Below are 17,268 nucleotides of genomic sequence, written 5' to 3'. Positions count from 1 at the left end.
TGTAAACAGATACCACAGCTATCTGAGGGAGCATGAAATGACTGTACCTGTTTACAAATCATATGTTTATCTCTTCTATTGATATATTCAATCATTTTGTACTTTAAAAAGTCAATAAATCTCAAAATTTGGAATTGAATCTATAATAATTTTAATGATTAAGCTATTAGACATTGTAATGTATGCGACTTTACAAAGTTTACATTTGTGGTTGGTAGCATTTATTTTTGGGTTTGTTTTCCTTTTTCTGTGTGATGACCCACGTTTAAATTTACTCACCTGGGGCATTTTCATCCTGAAAATGGTGCGCACTTTTTCCTGCTGTCTGGGTTGATTGGCATGCTTCCTTAAGAACAAAACAGCAACAGGCTTTTTACTTTTGTCTCTTTCGGTAGGTGCGTCGGGAGTGGCGTGTAAATATTTGACAAGGCACTGCACACAGACGACAAGCTTCCATATCTTGTGTATTATAAGAGTGGTCTTTAATGTACCGCCATTTCCGTACAAATAAATGGTTTGCTACATTATTTCAGGCCTGGACAAAAGGCACACCTGTGATTGGTTGTCTTGTTTGTACAGGTGCAGCTTGTGTAAGGCCTGCTCATTTCCTCCGCTGCAACACTCGGAGCGTTGCAGCTGAAATGTGAAGGTGGCTTTGAGCCTTTGTTTGCTGTCTCTCATATGTGAAACGTACAGAAAGACTGGGATTCAAATCTCTTGGAAAGTATAAATATACATCCTTTCTTCTGGGGATTTATGAGTGCTTACTGTTAAACTTTACTCTGCCCTCTATTCAGGTTGTTTGGGGAGAAGAGTAATCTTTAGTCAAAAGGAAATTAAATGACAGAGAGGTCTGAGGTAACTTTGGGTGGAGAACCTGCACCACCTCAATCCTTTTCTTTCTACAGAGAAAGCTGATGCAGCTCAATTTGAATATTTAGACAGAGCTGTTGAAATTATCAAAAAGTCCACGAACCTGGCCGTAGTCTCAGCATGTAATGGATTATTTATATCTTATATACAAATAAAGTAAGGAGATCCCTGTAGACCTCCAACCCTGCCCCCTCAAAAAAAATAAAAAAATCATTTGGTCAGATAAACGGGGGATGTGTAGATTTTCATTCAAAAAAGTCACTTGTTCTATAGTCTAGCCCTCATTCACATGGATGCATTGGGTGCAGCACAGGACTCAGTATCTTGTCCAAGGACACTTCGAGATGGGATAGAGCCACCGACCACCTGAGCCGCCATCTTTGCTTTACAGCAAGCTCACGAGGAAACACTTGATACATTTTGTGCTGCTGCTGCAATATTGCGCTCTGGCTTTTGTACTTATCTTTGTTGCATAGACAAACAGCAAAACGTTAGCACCACCTTTAAGTTCATAGATACAACAAATTGCCATTTTGGAAACCTTTTCTTCTGACACCTCTTCGTCAAACATCTATGAGGTATTATGCTCACCAGGCAAGAAAAGCACATTGGCTCTTTTTCTCTCTGATTAAGCAGGTCACGAGACATGATGCCCTGTGCATGTAGCTAACAGCTTCTCTACACTACATTGTAGCGTGTTATATTTACTGATGACATTCCAAACAGGACTAAAAAAGGAATAATGGATCATTTCTATACAGCCTGTGTTGATTGAGTAATTCAATTTTCTGAAAATTTGTCGTGTTTTGTAATCTCATCTAATTTTTGGAATTTCTGTTAAAATTCCTTAGGTGCACAAAGATGTAGCATTACAATGCTTTCTTTTTTATCCATGATAGACTGTTATATGATTGCCAACTATAATTTAATCTCAGTATCCACTGGTATTCGAGACAACTTGATGCAATATGAGTTAATCGGGGGAGTTAAAGGGGCCTACTCTACTCCTAGAGAGAAGGCTTAGGGGTTAACCTGCTCTGGCTCTCATTCTACCTTTGAAAACTCTTGGAACCACAAGTAAGCTTGCAGACTAAGAGCAAAGTGGTCCAGTCTATAAGTTATACATGAATAAAAAAACTAGTTTTTCAGCATGACTCTTATACAGGATATATCCAATTTTAGAAATAGTGTTTTATGTATCATATGACTTCATGGATAAATAAAGCTGCGTGTCATCTGCATAGAAATTAAAATGCATGCAGTGTTTTCTAATAATATTACTCAATTTACCAGTCGATCTATGTCCCTACCCTCACCTATGGTCACGAGCTGTGGGTAGTGTAAGCCATACAGCTAGTTACACAATAAGGGAATACTAAGAACACTAAGAATATCATCTGCAGCCAATTCAAGAGAAAGTGTACATGATAAAGCATGTGCTTGTTACAGCATAAAATAAGTCGTATGTAAACGGTTGGAACTGAACTACACAGTTTAAGCTACAACACCAAGTTAGCTTGGTGGTGGCAGTTAGCACTGTTGCCTCACAGGAAGAAAGTCCTGAGTTTATCCCCACCATCTGGCCGGGGCATTTCTGTGTGGAGTTTGCATGTTGTCCCTGTGTTTGTGTGGGTTCACACATAAACAAGTCAGTTCTCCATCAGCATATAAAATAAGTAAAAACACAAAAACAATTTAGAATAGTTCAGTATTTACTCATAAGTGTTAACATAAATCTCTTTCAATTTGACAACAGTCTTGGTTTTCAGAAAAATAACTTTGACTTGAGTCCTTGACTGTCTTGACACTCCTGTGAAAGCGGGTTTTTGTAACAGTAAGAAACAAAAACGTCTCTGTGAGTCAGACTGCACTGACTCGTCTGCTTGAAAAGCTAATGTATTACTGGAAGCAGGCAGCCATGTAGGGCCCGTGGTAAATTCCCAGAGACCGTCAAGCATGCAAACTGCTTTTCCTCACATAGCAAGCCTATATATCATGCAGTGACTTCATCATATGCATGAGGACTAAGATGCATTAGTTTGTCAGTGACAGGAAAACGGGCTTGTCAGGTGAGAAATAAATGCCAGAGATGAAAGACACACAACTGTGCTCCTGATGGCTGCTTTGATGAAAGATCTTTCCAAGTAAGATGCATTGATGTGAGATTTAAACCTTCTTGGCAACGTTTTAAGAGGGGACCGACATACTGCTAAGGTTATAAAAAATGTTGATTTGACCTCTGTGTTAACATTCATTCTGTTTGATGATACATTACAGGAAATAAATTTATCTGATGTTTTTTGCTGACAAATAAAATCTAAATGAAGTCTGTACAGTGAATAAAAAGCAGGAAGATGAGCTTAGCTCTGTTCCCAAACCTCATTGTTAAATGGTCTTAACTGGTGAGCTTGACAGATGCTGGTGGGCAGATTTTAAAAACAGCAAAGCTGTTTATTCCTGTGTAGTCATTATGCCAAATTTATAATGCTAACTGGTAGTTTACTTATCCTGTTTGTTCTATTTATCTCTAATGGAAATGAGAACAGGAGTCTTTCCAAAAATTATTCATCTTTAGTGATGATTATTAGTATTAGCATTATTTCACTGAGCTATGGTGTTTCTGATTATCCATCAAAAATGTAATATGCTACCCACTGGTGTGGAATACTCTACTGAAGCCTCGGTTTGAGGAGGTGGAGAGAGTTTGTATACACAGAGAAAACAAACAAACAAACAAATACAATTATTAAAAAAACACAATTATTTCTGATGTTATGTATTATGTTAATAACATAGTAAAATAATTAATAAGAACATGATATTATCCTTTCCTAGTGCTGTAACATTGCAGTGCCCCTCTGCATCTGCAAATCTCTCTGTGCTTTCAATGGGCCGTCCACTGTGCTCTGTAATCATCATTATTTCTGCTGTAATGAACTTTAGAAACTACAAATTGGTTACGTGATGCCAACATTTCTTCTGCTTATAATTTGATAAACTGCAACATTATAAATTGGTGACATGACAGCCTTGCCCCGGGGTTAAAATAACAAGATAACCATGCAGAGACTTTTCTTCAGCCCTGCAGTAATGTTAAATAACTGCATAGATACAATGTATTTTACTAAAGTAACCATAAAGTTATATCAAAGTCAGTGTAATGGTATTATATTACACTATCTGGCGTAATGTTTTTAGAATTTAAATGTCATTTGTTTTTATATGTTGCTATCCGGTCTTTAAGTCCGACGTCAGTAGTTGTGTCTGGACCCAAACTCCGCTTCAGGTCCCAAAATCAAACGATCACTGCGGCATCATTGAGAGTTGAAAAACTGTCCATATTATTTTATCTTCAGTAAAACAATCAGTGTGGCTGCTCTACCAGGTGCAACAATTAAGTTTAACATCCAGGCATCCATGAAAACAGAATGAAATGAAATGAAATTCATTGACCTCATAAGGGAGTAGTCTATAGAGTCCAGTCTAAATAAATGAGAATGCAGTGCATGTAGAGCAAGGGCGTAGGTTTGGTTGCAACTTGGCAGAGACACATAGAAACCTTTACATGGTCTCCATGCATGTTTTATGTGATTGAAATAAATGTAATAATAATAAAGATCTTACTGTAAATGTTGTAAATACTTTGACCTCGCAGGTTTCCCTCCCCCTTTTTAACACTGCATGAGACACAAGAGAAGTGCTCTACTTGGGACCTAACAAATGCCAGGAATGCACTGTGGGTAGAGGGAGGCAGGGTGGGAGAAAAAGCAAACCGCAAACTGAATTTCAACACTTTATCACCAAAGTAACTCCTGCAACATATTGCATTAAGAATGGGTGTGTTTCCCTCTAAATGCAAAGTACAGAGACAGCTACAGGCAGAGCATTCCTCACGCTAACATGTCCAACGTGCAGCTGTTTAAACCACGAAACACTATAATAGAAACACAGACTGACACAGACCCTTACAACGAATACATTTAACCTTAATTCTGCAGCTGGGTCCTGATGATAATTCTGTTTAGCCTCACCCAGACTGTGTAATAAGAAAGGAATCCCACTAAAGCAGAGCGCCTGGGCGGAGCTCTGGTTAGACAACACTCCCTATATGTGGAATTAGCTGGCAGAAAATCAGGCTCTGCAGTCCACCCTGTCCTGCACTGTATGCTTTCCTCAACGCTTCATTTTACACAGGCATGTCCCAGACATATGGGAAGGTAAAGTGAACTAATCGACTCATTGCTCATTGATTTCCACTCTTATCCCAAGGTTGTGCTCTTATGATTTGCAGCTGGTTTTGTATGTTTTTTTTAGTGCCCATCACTTTGGTCCAGAATTTTAAAAATAAACATTAAATTCCAAGTTTTTATATGAGCTGTGATGAAATTTCATACCTATATTTTTGGTCCTCATTGAGTAATTGGTTCTGATGATAGACTGATTGTACTCGTGGTTTCCAGAGGATAGCTCCTTACAACTTTGTCATCGCCTGAATTTTAATCTTTGTATCAGCTTTCATTGCTGATGATCATGGTTCCCATGTGATGAATTGTACTAACGAGTTACCGTTTAATCGTCCTTGGACTTTTCCTTTCCTCCCACCCTACTGTAGCATTAAAATGTTTAGCTAGTCTGTCGTTATGTCTTAATCCAGACTTTTAATCAAAAGTCACCACCAACTCAAAGTTCACTTGTCAATATCCATAAAAATTCATGATCAGAACATTTCCTGCAGAGATGCATGCTTTCGGATGATGAACCATATCATTATTTTGGTTATCCGTAAACTTCTCCTCTGGTGCCACCCTGGGGTTAACATTTTTAACTTTTAATGTCCCAACAACCTTGAATGCATCTTATTATAGGGTCTGTACCTTATAATATAAAGCTCCTTGAGGCGACTGTTGTAATATAAATAAAATAAAATTGAATTCAAATGTCTTGTCATTTAATCTGTTCACACCCATTTATTTTTCAGCCACTGTTTCTCTTTAGAGCTGATGATTCTTCCTGGCCTTGTGAATCAGCTGACTTTCCCTCTGGCACAGACACGACTCACATATACATTCAGCAGCTGTATGAGAAATGTGACAACGCTTCTCCTGTTTGGCACGTGAAAAAGAGGAGCTGCATTGTAGCCTTTAGCAAGCCAGCCCCAAAAGGCAGAAGAAAAGAGATTAGTGAATCTTGTCTGAATTTTCCTTTGTTTACACCTGCCTCCCCCTCCATTACGCTGACAGCTGACAAACTGGGTGCTTGGAAACATCGCTGGAAGGGGTTAGACTTTTCACACAAAGCCACTCTTCGGACATTTTTCTTACTTTCACAGCACAAAAGCTCGAGTTTTAGTCATTTTTATTGCTTATTTGATTTTGAACTGAAGAGCCTTTTAAACCATCACTCTGGGTTTCCCGTATATATGGTTTTGATATATTGTTTTAATATTAAGCCAAAGAACCTTTTCCCACTCTCCAGTGCAAAACAGAATAAATTACGTAATCCGTCAGCAGTAACAGGCTTAGCAAGAGAAGGACACTATTTATCACCATCTTTGTAGGGCTCAAGAAGCTCCTTTTTTCATCTTGATTAGGAAATGAAATTGCCTAGATGAACTGTTCTGGTGAAGCAACAGCTTGATTGAGCACGAGTGATAATCGATCAGCCACATATTGGTTTTTCGCCACTGTCTTGTCTAGTATGGAACCCGGTGAAGCTCCGTCGAAAGTAAGCTGTTATGTTTCATATGTTTGAATTTTCTCACACTCTCTGAGTTCACTGAATTTAAATCTGCTGGCTTCCTCAAGTTTTTCATGTAGGCCATATGTGAGGACCCCTACCAACCCCCCACTCCACACAGTTTCCCTATTTTCCTGCAGTACCAGCTGGGACGGACACAGACTGGAAGCGTGTAGATCAATAGATCTAAACTGGTGGTGCATTGTTTCCCCCCAGTCCTCCTGCCTGAGACAATCAGTCATGCACAGCTGTAATGTTGAGAAAGGCTGAAAGCAAAACAATAAGGGGATTTTTTTTTTTTCAGAAAAATGCTGGACCCAGGCTGAAGGTCTTGAGAAAAGAGGATGAAGAGAAGAACGTGTTCCCTGTGGCTCTGAGGCGTGCAGACGGCTTGGGCTTAATGACAAGCCTTTAGTTCATTATGAATGAACTGGTGGCAAACATGGGGCTTAATCTAAAATGCTGACACAACTAGGCAAAGTAGCAGCGCTGAAGCAACGTGTGAGTGGTTATACTCAGATATTGCTTCAGCTAAATTTTATGAAGAAATAATCACAGTAAGGCCTGAAATGTGCTCAGTGTTAAAAATGTGTGCAAGCTCAAATGAGAGCTGTAGATCAAAAAACACCTTATGTAGCACTCCTTTTGTGGGACAATTTAAATTTAAGAGTTCTTGAGAAACAGCTTCATTCCAGAAGCTGTGAGACTTCTCAATGCATAAATGGACAAGAAGTGATATTGTAGCACCTTAATCACTACTGACACTCACTGACACCGTCACTTTATCAATGCTGGTCGTCGTGCCCTTTTGCTGCTAAAGTATTTATACCTGCATTCTATATCCATACTTCATACTGGTACTCAGGTTGTTGCACTCAATTTACTGTATTATTTCATTACTTGTTATTCTGTTTTGTTTTAAAAAAATAAAACCCAAAATTATTTATTTATTACTTTTTAAAAATTCAGTTTCTTCGTCCTTCTGTTTCTTTTCGCTCCGGGACCGTGTGTACATGTAAATATGTGATGCAAATGACAATAAAGCTCCTTGAATCCTTTAAATTCAGTGATGCAATGATTTAGGTGCATCCAGGAGGAGGATTGGTAGTCTATCTCAGTTAATGATCTAATGACACTGTTTTTATCTCCAGTTTTTTAGATAATAATTAAGCAAAATTTGGATGTCAATGGACAGATGCACTATTCCCCATAAACTGTAAATAAATGATGGACACAGCCATGTGACCTTTTGGTTTGTGAACTCATTTGAAGCATTAGCGTTAGCATTTTGGCTCGAAAACTTGATCCCTATAATAAACAGACTCGAGTACATGCTAACTGCTGTTAAGTAACTGATGAACGAAATCCTAGTTTCACTTACCAAAGTTGAAACACACCCCTCTAGTACGGCCTGTACCTCTCAGCAGGTACACATTATTTTTTTAATAATTCCAAAATCAACTTTAAATCCTCACAAGAGAAGCTAAAATTAATCACACCAGACTGTAAACATCTTAATTTAATGTGGGCAAATTTGGAGATTGACTCATGTTTGAAGCCTTTCCCCAAGTGGCCAGTGGGGGTACTACGCCCCCCTTTTTTGTTTTGTTTTATTTTTTTTACACATTGGCTTCATTGTTCAGGCCTAGATGGTGCCATTTGCTATTACTGTTTCATTTGAGGAGGTTCTCACATCTGTCGTTTTCATTTTTTTGTTTGGTTAGTTTTTTGAGTTAAAGTACATGTAATCACTGGCCCACCTGTAGATGTAGTCAGTGAAAATATATGATTTAAGTTCCTCAGTGAGTACCATTAAGTTTGAGTCATCTGTCAATCCTTGTTCTTATAGTTACTATTTTTTGAGTGGACTGGTGCATTCTTACAAATACACGTCTTCCTGTTTGTGTTGATTTTCATTATTGTAGAGAACTGAAAGCCATATCCGTCATGACAAATGAAGCCCTGAACATTAAACAGGGGACTTTTCTGCTAATTTGCTCTGTCTCTCCACTCCAGCATTCATGAAATCAGCTCATATTTCAATGAAACTGGAAACTTGCTGGCTCACCGCTGCTCTCCGTGGGGGAGGAGGACTGTGGGAATAACAGAAAAGATCTTTGCACGCTCCTCGTGGGGATTTTTCTGTGGGGAAAGTTCCTCACTCCTGTTTTACTGGGGTGCAGAGTTTGCCAGCACTGGCGCTACAGCCAGGTTTTTCAATGGATTTTGACAAGAAGTGAGGTTAGACAAGAAAGCTTGTTTGGACTTAAACATTTTAAATGTTTGATTTTTGATGCAACAGATTTTCTTTATGTTCCAGCAACCTGGATTCCCATCCTTTCCTCTCCTTCCCAGTCTGCTTTGCCATATGCGCGATCCTCACTGTGGGCTATATCCAAACCACTGACCTCCTGCCTCTCTGCTCTCCTTGCCATCTGCTCCCCCGCCTTGGCCTTTTTGGTCGGGGGCCAAACATCGACTGACTCAACACATGTCTGAGCATGTTGTCAGAAGAGTCTCTGTTGCCTGTTTAAGCTCTAAAAGTATCTGTGTCATAGCAATTATATCATCTAATGGTCTACTGGGGTCACATGGATGATTCAGTTATTGCAGCGGATGCTTTGCTTCTAATTCTAGTTTAGGATGTAAACTTGTTGACCTCATGAAAGGGAAGCAGAATATAACACAAAAGTACCCCATTTATTTTAGTCATGCTAGAATGAGTTGGCAATCTCTCAAACTATTCAATGGACTGCCACTGCGTTTCATATAAACACTCCTTGTCCCGAGCAGTTGTACCTTACTTTGATTAATGTTTTAATCAAAGTAAGATAACCACCATGAGGTGATGATGTTGCATTTTAAAGTGAAATGTTTCAGAAAATGCAGGAGGGATTGCTGTGAAGCTGCAAAGCCCCTCGGCCTCATTGTTTACTGATGTTTTGGATCTCACCCCAGAACTTTTCCTACTAGATTTCCCACTACTGCTACTCCAGCAGTTGTTCTCTTCTCATCTGTTCTAGTGTCATCTCAGCAAAACCCAGAAGTTCACCTTCCAGACAAGCAGCCCTAAGGCTCTGGTCTGTGAGAGGGCTTGCTATTGAGTTTCCTACAGAACATATTGCTTCCTCTGCCACAAGACAGAGCTTCACAGGCCCCTTATGGTCACCTAGCACTAGTCTTATTGCCGGAGCCCATGTCTGGCCATTGAACAATCCCAAAATCCCCCCTGGAAAAAGGAGCAGCCTGTCCAGATCCACCTCCATCCTCCGTTCTGTCTTGGGTATCTGAAGTTTTGATGTTGCATTGTTGGATTGTAGTATAAAACCTCCTATGTTTTTTCAGACAACTGTGGTACTCCATGCGTCCACACGATTTTATGATAGGCTTAATAATGTGATGAAGGACATTACTGACGTCTGCCGTGTTGAAATGTCTGTAAAATGAACACAAAATGAAGTCACTTTCAACACTTCAACCCAAGTTGTTTCAGCTTTTACTTTCCTTAAAAATTCCATTACTACGAGCACTGAAAACCATATCTGTCACGTCACTTGTCACTGTCAAGGTCCTCTTCACAAAAATGCCTTCAGCGCACAGCATATTTTCCTGCTGTGCTCACGGTCCGCTTTGTTTAAAATCATTAGCCTTTCAGTGCGACTGCAAGACTAAAAAATCAGCTCGGTAAATAGTGGAAGACAAAACTTTGAAGAAGATGGTTTTGGAAACCTAGCAACTGTAAATTACTGTCTGGCTCGCTTCCACAGGTGCTTCTTTTGTCCTTTCTCTCTCCTCTCACCTCCCCCCAAACCACTCCCGGCAGATGGCTGCCCCTGTTGGAGGTTTCTTCCTGATAAAAGGGAGTTTTTCCTTCCCACTGTTACCAAGTACTTGCTTTCTGGAGGTTGACTCTTGGAGAAGACCTTCTAAGATATAAAATCTCTTGAAGCAATTGTTGTTTTGTGCAGTATTGACCACTGCCCCCACCCCCCAAACAAACAAATAACATTTTTTAGTAAACAGTCTGAATGCAGGTTGGAACTGTGGGATGTCAGCATTTACAGAATTTGACCAGCTTATGTTGCAGCTGTCACACAGATAGTTCCAGGTTACACTTGGATATTTCAGAAAAAGGACAACAATGTCCTTTTTTGCCTTCATACTAAGTCTGAACCATGGGCTGGGTTCCCTTATCTAAGGCATGTCCACTCTAACTGCTTCCTGCCTCCTCCTCCACATCTTCTTGCCACCTTCTACACCTGATCTTCAACCCATCCATTTACTTCCTGTTGCCATGTGCGCCCATCAATCTGACCTCATCATTATTAAATAATTAAGGCTGTTATGTTCTCGTTTCATAAATAGTGGACGTGCTATTCTGTGACAGAATTTTCTTTGAAATAAAAGTGGTGCAAAATCTAAAAATACACTCTCCCTGCTCTCTGAAACACTAATAAAACATTAATGAGCCATTTTTAATGCTTTTTAGACATTTTAGATAGATAAATGGTTCAAAAGTTAGAACAGACACTCATTACAAGGAGGTCTTTGGGTCATAGTATAAAGTCAGGAAAAAGACAAGCATGTATGAGTTACTAGCAATAGCACCTTTATAACCTCAGCTATGACTTCCTCCAGTCTGGCAGTAACAGACAGGGAATTTGGCACACTCACACACTCACACACACACACACACACACACACACACACACACACACACACACACACACACACACACTTGGATCACAGTTAATCCAAATTCCACCCATCCACTAACAGTGGGTTTGTTTATGTGTTAGTTAATTTGCAGTGTCCCCATGAGTCGAGGACCCCCGAAAGATTAGAGAAACAAGAGTATCATTTTGTGTGTGTGTGTGTGTGTGTGTGAGAGAGAGAGAAAGAGTTTCTCTCCCTTCTGCTGAGTGTGTTTACTTCACTGGTGAAGAAAAGAAGCATGCAGGACTCCCACCTGCCCTGATTAGCATTAATCATGCCCACCACCCATCAACACCCATACCCACGCACTCATACCTCCCCACCAAAAACCCCTGCTGCGCCACTGATGCTACATCAAGCCAAAGACGCTTATCAGTTGTCAGCCACTCCTGGTGTGCTGCTGAAACCCTGCGGTGTGTTTGTTTGCTGAGCTGTAACTCAATCTGCTTAAAAATCTCATCCTTTGTTGAGGACGGACGTGGTTTTCCCCTGTGGATCTGTGAATGTCTTAGATTGGCAAAGGAAGCAACTGCAAGTTTTTGCTGTGTGTGGATGAGTTTTTCACCAACGCTGATAAACTCTCTGTGCAACTTTGTGCAACCAGAAATAAACATGCTAAATAAGGAAATCCTGCTTTCCTGAGTATTTGCATGCACTGTATAAATAACCCACAGATGAATCTTGTGCTAAGACCGAATGTCATCTCAACATACTGTTTGTGCACATTTCAAAGATGGTTCACACTTAATGATCACCCTCTTAATCAGACTTCCATTTGGTGTGTCTCCTGTCTCAGGCTATTAAATCACAATTACAGCCCTGCTGCGGCTGTTTGTTAATGGACTGTAATGTATTCAGCTGCATTAGCTCAGCAGAGAGCCTCTGAAATAGTTTCTGTGTAAAGTGGGGACAAAAAGACTCTGACGATGGGGAGATGGAAGAAAGCAACAAAAGGGAATATCATCACGTGGAGTTTGAATTCAGGCAGAAATTACTGGTGAAAAATTAAGATGTACAAGTATAGCACCTTCACCTGGGCACAATTCCTGGTTCAGATTGTCTGGGTTCCCTACTGATGGAGCAGAAGATGGAATTGCAGTATCATTAACATAACTGTTTACAGAGCTAATCAACTTAATATGGACTAATCAGGTGGCTCAATAATTATATTTAAGCTCCATTGTAACTCTTTTTTTCCTTTCTTATTAGCTTCACACTTGGCCAGTGTGGCTGAAACTCGCAAAAAGAAGGCACTGGGTAGACTTACAGACTGTAAATAAAAGACAGAAATAGCCAGCTGCCAGCAATAACAGTTGCTTTGAGCTGGAATCAAATCTGTTTGGGGAGCAAGCTTGGCTAACAAACTGCAGCAGTAAGCTAGAGCTACCTCTATCAACATCTACCTGTCAATCACAGTGGCCACACCCATAACATTAAACCATGAAGTTTAAAAGGAAGAATTATGAAAAATATTTATCTTTTTAAATATTTGTCTTTTTTTTTTTTAATTTTTTTTTTAAAATATCTATCTTTTCTTAAATAACACAAAAATATTTAAGAAATAATGAATATGTCAAGCTTTGTTATTTGACATAGAATAATTTTTTTGTTAAAAATGTCACTTTTTTTGCTCACTGTGGGGTTAAAAAAATAGAAAGATGAATTTTTAAAGTCTTTTTGTGATGCAACAAAGACTTCAGTTTTTGGCACGTCCACACTTTCTTCATTTTTTTTAGCATAGGACATTGTTCACAACATGACAGCTTCCACAAAATACAGCCACTATTCCATATTAATAGTGTAAGTGGAGTCCATTTTCCCCTTTTGTTTGGTTTCTGTTTGTTTAGGTATCAGTAGCCAACAATAATTGTTTACTATGTCATCATTCCTGACAGCTTTCTCTTTCCTTTTGTGTTTCTCCAGTGAGATGATGCTGCATGCAGTTGGAGTTAAACTGCTACCAAACAAACGCATTTTACATTTAGCTCGAGGCACCTGGGGTTAAACGCTGCCTCACAAAGATATTGTGAAAGTGCAACCACAGTAGGAAGCAGTGCTCTAAAAGCACCATTAGCATTCAGTGTCTGCTGCAATTGTAATCATGTTAACCTCACACTGAAACCCCAGAAAACACAACTGAAGTCCACTTTTTTAACTTCTATTTTGCACGAGGCACAACAGTTGTTGTTCTTGTTTTTCAGCTGCTGCTATTCTTTCAATCATCACGTTAACAGCGACTTAAAAGTCAGCAACAGTGAGTGAAATGTAGTTCTTCCGTAAGCTAACTATTGGTTAACCGCTTCTATGTATGACCATATTCAGTGAGCACTGAAGAAAACCTCTGTCTTTATCAGATGGAAGAATTAGCATTTTTTATTTTTAACAGCAGGCTGGAGTCATCAGCAGTAATCTGTAATGTTAGCAAACAGCTATGAAGGTTACCTGTGTACCTTTGCTACCAGATGGGTGAGCCTTATTCTGTGTTCATCCAGCTGCTGAACACAGCTGCTCAGCTGGAGTAGATGTCCGCAAATTCTGTTACACAAGCTTCATCAGGCCATGCATACATACATTCTCAAATTAAGGGAACATTACCAGCATTAACAGCTGCATAAAGCTAGCTAAACCGAACAGGTACTCTGAAATTTAAATAACTTTATTTCTCAGTCAGCATCAACACAGCTCTAATTTTAAAATTCAAGCAGCTCCCAGCAGTCAGTAAATACACCTGCAACCCAATCTGCTGATTGAACTCTGGGGACAATGGACAATATTTAAGGCTTCTGGTGCAGACATGGTGTCCACATAGCAACAAACAACTATAACACATCCTGTTCGGCACCATTGCTACAACTTGACTGGTCAATACCATCAGACTACAAGCAGATGACACATTGAACCCAGAAAGTTTACAGTAACAAAAATATTGTTCACACTGAGGAATCTGTTTATTGCGAAGACTATAACACCCTCATGAAACAGCCACATGCTCTGCTTAGTGGAGAACTCTACTGTCTAACCACAAAGACCTTCAAAGCTTTGTGTGACATCAAAGTGGCTGCTGTCATCTTTTATATACAGGGAGTGCAGAATTATTAGGCAAATGAGTATTTTGTCCACATAATCCTCTTCATGCATGTTGTCTTACTCCAAGCTGTATAGGCTCGAAAGCCTACTACCAATTAAGCATATTAGGTGATGTGCATCTCTGTAATGAGAAGGGGTGTGGTCTAATGACATCAACACCCTATATCAGGTGTGCATAATTATTAGGCAACTTCCTTTCCTTTGGCAAAATGGGTCAAAAGAAGGACTTGACAGGCTCAGAAAAGTCAAAAATAGTGAGATATCTTGCAGAGGGATGCAGCAGTCTCAAAATTGCAAAGCTTCTGAAGCGTGATGATCAAACAATCAAGCATTTCATTCAAAATAGTCAACAGGGTTGCAAGAAGCGTGTGGAAAAACCAAGGCGCAAAATAACTGCCCATGAACTGAGAAAAGTCAAGTGTGCAGCTGCCAAGATGCCACTTGCCACCAGTTTGGCCATATTTCAGAGCTGCAACATCACTGGAGTGCCCAAAAGCACAAGGTGTGCAATACTCAGAGACATGGCCAAGGTAAGAAAGGCTGAAAGACGACCACCACTGAACAAGACACACAAGCTGAAACGTCAAGACTGGGCCAAGAAATATCTCAAGACTGGTTTTTCTAAGGTTTTATGGACTGATGAAATGAGAGTGAGTCTTGATGGGCCAGATGGATGGGCCCGTGGCTGGATTGGTAAAGGGCAGAGAGCTCCAGTCAGACTCAGACGCCAGCAAGGTGGAGGTGGAGTACTGGTTTGGGCTGGTATCATCAAAGATGAGCTTGTGGGGCCTTTTCGGGTTGAGGATGGAGTCAAGCTCAACTCCCAGTCCTACTGCCAGTTTCTGGAAGACACCTTCTTCAAGCAGTGGTACAGGAAGAAGTCTGCATCCTTCAAGAAAAACATGATTTCCATGCAGGACAATGCTCCATCACACGTGTCCAAGTACTCCACAGCGTGGCTGGCAAGAAAGGGTATAAAAGAAGAAAACTAATGACATGGCCACCTTGTTCACCTGATCTGAACCCCATTGAGAACCTGTGGTCCATCATCAAATGTGAGATTTACAAGGAGGGAAAACAGTACACCTCTCTGAACAGTGTCTGGGAGGCTGTGGTTGCTGCTGCACGCAATGTTGATGGTGAACAGATCAAAACACTGACAGAATCCATGGATGGCAGGCTTTTGAGTGTCCTTGCAAAGAAAGGTGGCTATACTGGTCGCTGATTTGTTTTTGTTTTGTTTTTGAATGTCAGAAATGTATATTTGTGAATGTGGAGATGTTATATTGGTTTCACTGGTAAAAATAAATAATTGAAATGGGTATATATTTGTTTTTTGTTAAGTTGCCTAATAATTATGCACAGTAATAGTCACCTGCACACACAGATATCCCCCTAAAATAGCTAAAACTAAAACAAACTAAAACTACTTCCAAAAACATTCAGCTTTGATATTAATGAGTTTTTTGGGTTCATTGAGAACATGGTTGTTGTTCAATAATAAAATTATTCCTCAAAAATACAACTTGCCTAATAATTCTGCACTCCCTGTACAGTCTGTATTTCTGACAACATTAATCAACATTAAATACCCTAAACTATTTGTAGCAGAGTATCTAACTAATAATGAGCCTTATGACCTGTTGTAGGATTCAGCAGGATCACTGCATGCTTGAACATGTTATAGTTTCAAGGGTCAACACAGTAACTCTGTCTTTGCTCTTCCAATGCACTAGAAAGATAGTATCTCTGTATAGTGGCAAAAAATGTCAAGGTTAGGTGGCCTAGGACACACACAGACAAATACACACAGAAACCTCTGGAATCAAACTGACTGTGGAAATTAGACGAGAGTCCACGGGGTTGTGCAGACTTGGCTTATCAGCTATGTGCAGCCTACTGACTCTTAACCTATCAGTCATCTGTGAGCAAAGCCGCAGATTGACTATGGATTGCAGATGGAAGAAGCCACAGCCACTCTATTATTAGAAACCTTCTTAGCAACATTCACATACATGCTACTGCACCAGAGAAGCCGGCAGCTTACTGAGCGGAGAGTGCATCGTTGACTTTGGTTCAGTCAGACATGTTAAAGTCTGTTGGCAATGAGCATGCTCATTCTACCCAAGGTGAAATAAGAAATCTGCAGTGCTCCTTTCTGTACATGAGGAGATACCTCAGGCGTGAGAACAAAAACCACTGGAGGAATATCAAGGCTGTCTTTCAACACTAGAACACAAAGAAGTGAAGCTTCTCGTTTTTCTTTTCAAGCAGCATTCGAATAGAAGAAAAGGTGAATTTGTGGGCAGGGAAGCAATCGTGCTAACAAGCTAACAAGCCATTTAAACAGTTTTCTGCTATGTAATCATTATAAATTATGGGAGCTGCAAATGTAGCATAATTGCCTCGTTAAGTTGAACTCGCAAACAATGTAGCACAAAGGCAGAGGCAAGGTTTGAGTACACTCTCAAAAATGATGAAAATTAACACATTTGACACTCTATTAGCACTGCCACAAATTAGAATTGGTGTATCCGTGGCACACTTTGTTTAGAAATCCACTTAGTGTGTGCATGATGAGTGAAATGAAGCCTTTTAGCACAGTGAAAGTGTGTCTGAGTACCTCCTAACGCAGGAATTCTGTCCAGCTGCCAGTTTTCCCCCCGAGGTGCTCCACAGCCAGAAGCAATTAAAACTCAGTGAGGTTATGGATGACTCAAAGTCCCTGTGAGGTGTGGGCCCCAAAAAGTGAAACTCGATTAAACAAGGGGGAAGGCTGTACCTCCACTGTCATTCTGCATATTTCACGGCGAACGCTCGGGATTTCCCAAGCCATCTGGAAAATTAAGAAGTAAC

This window comes from Simochromis diagramma, unplaced genomic scaffold, assembly GCF_900408965.1.
Source record: "Simochromis diagramma unplaced genomic scaffold, fSimDia1.1 OVJJ01000107.1, whole genome shotgun sequence".
Taxonomy (NCBI): domain Eukaryota; kingdom Metazoa; phylum Chordata; class Actinopteri; order Cichliformes; family Cichlidae; genus Simochromis; species Simochromis diagramma.
The sequence above is the reverse complement of the archived record's forward strand: the minus strand, read 5'-3'. Positions refer to the sequence as shown.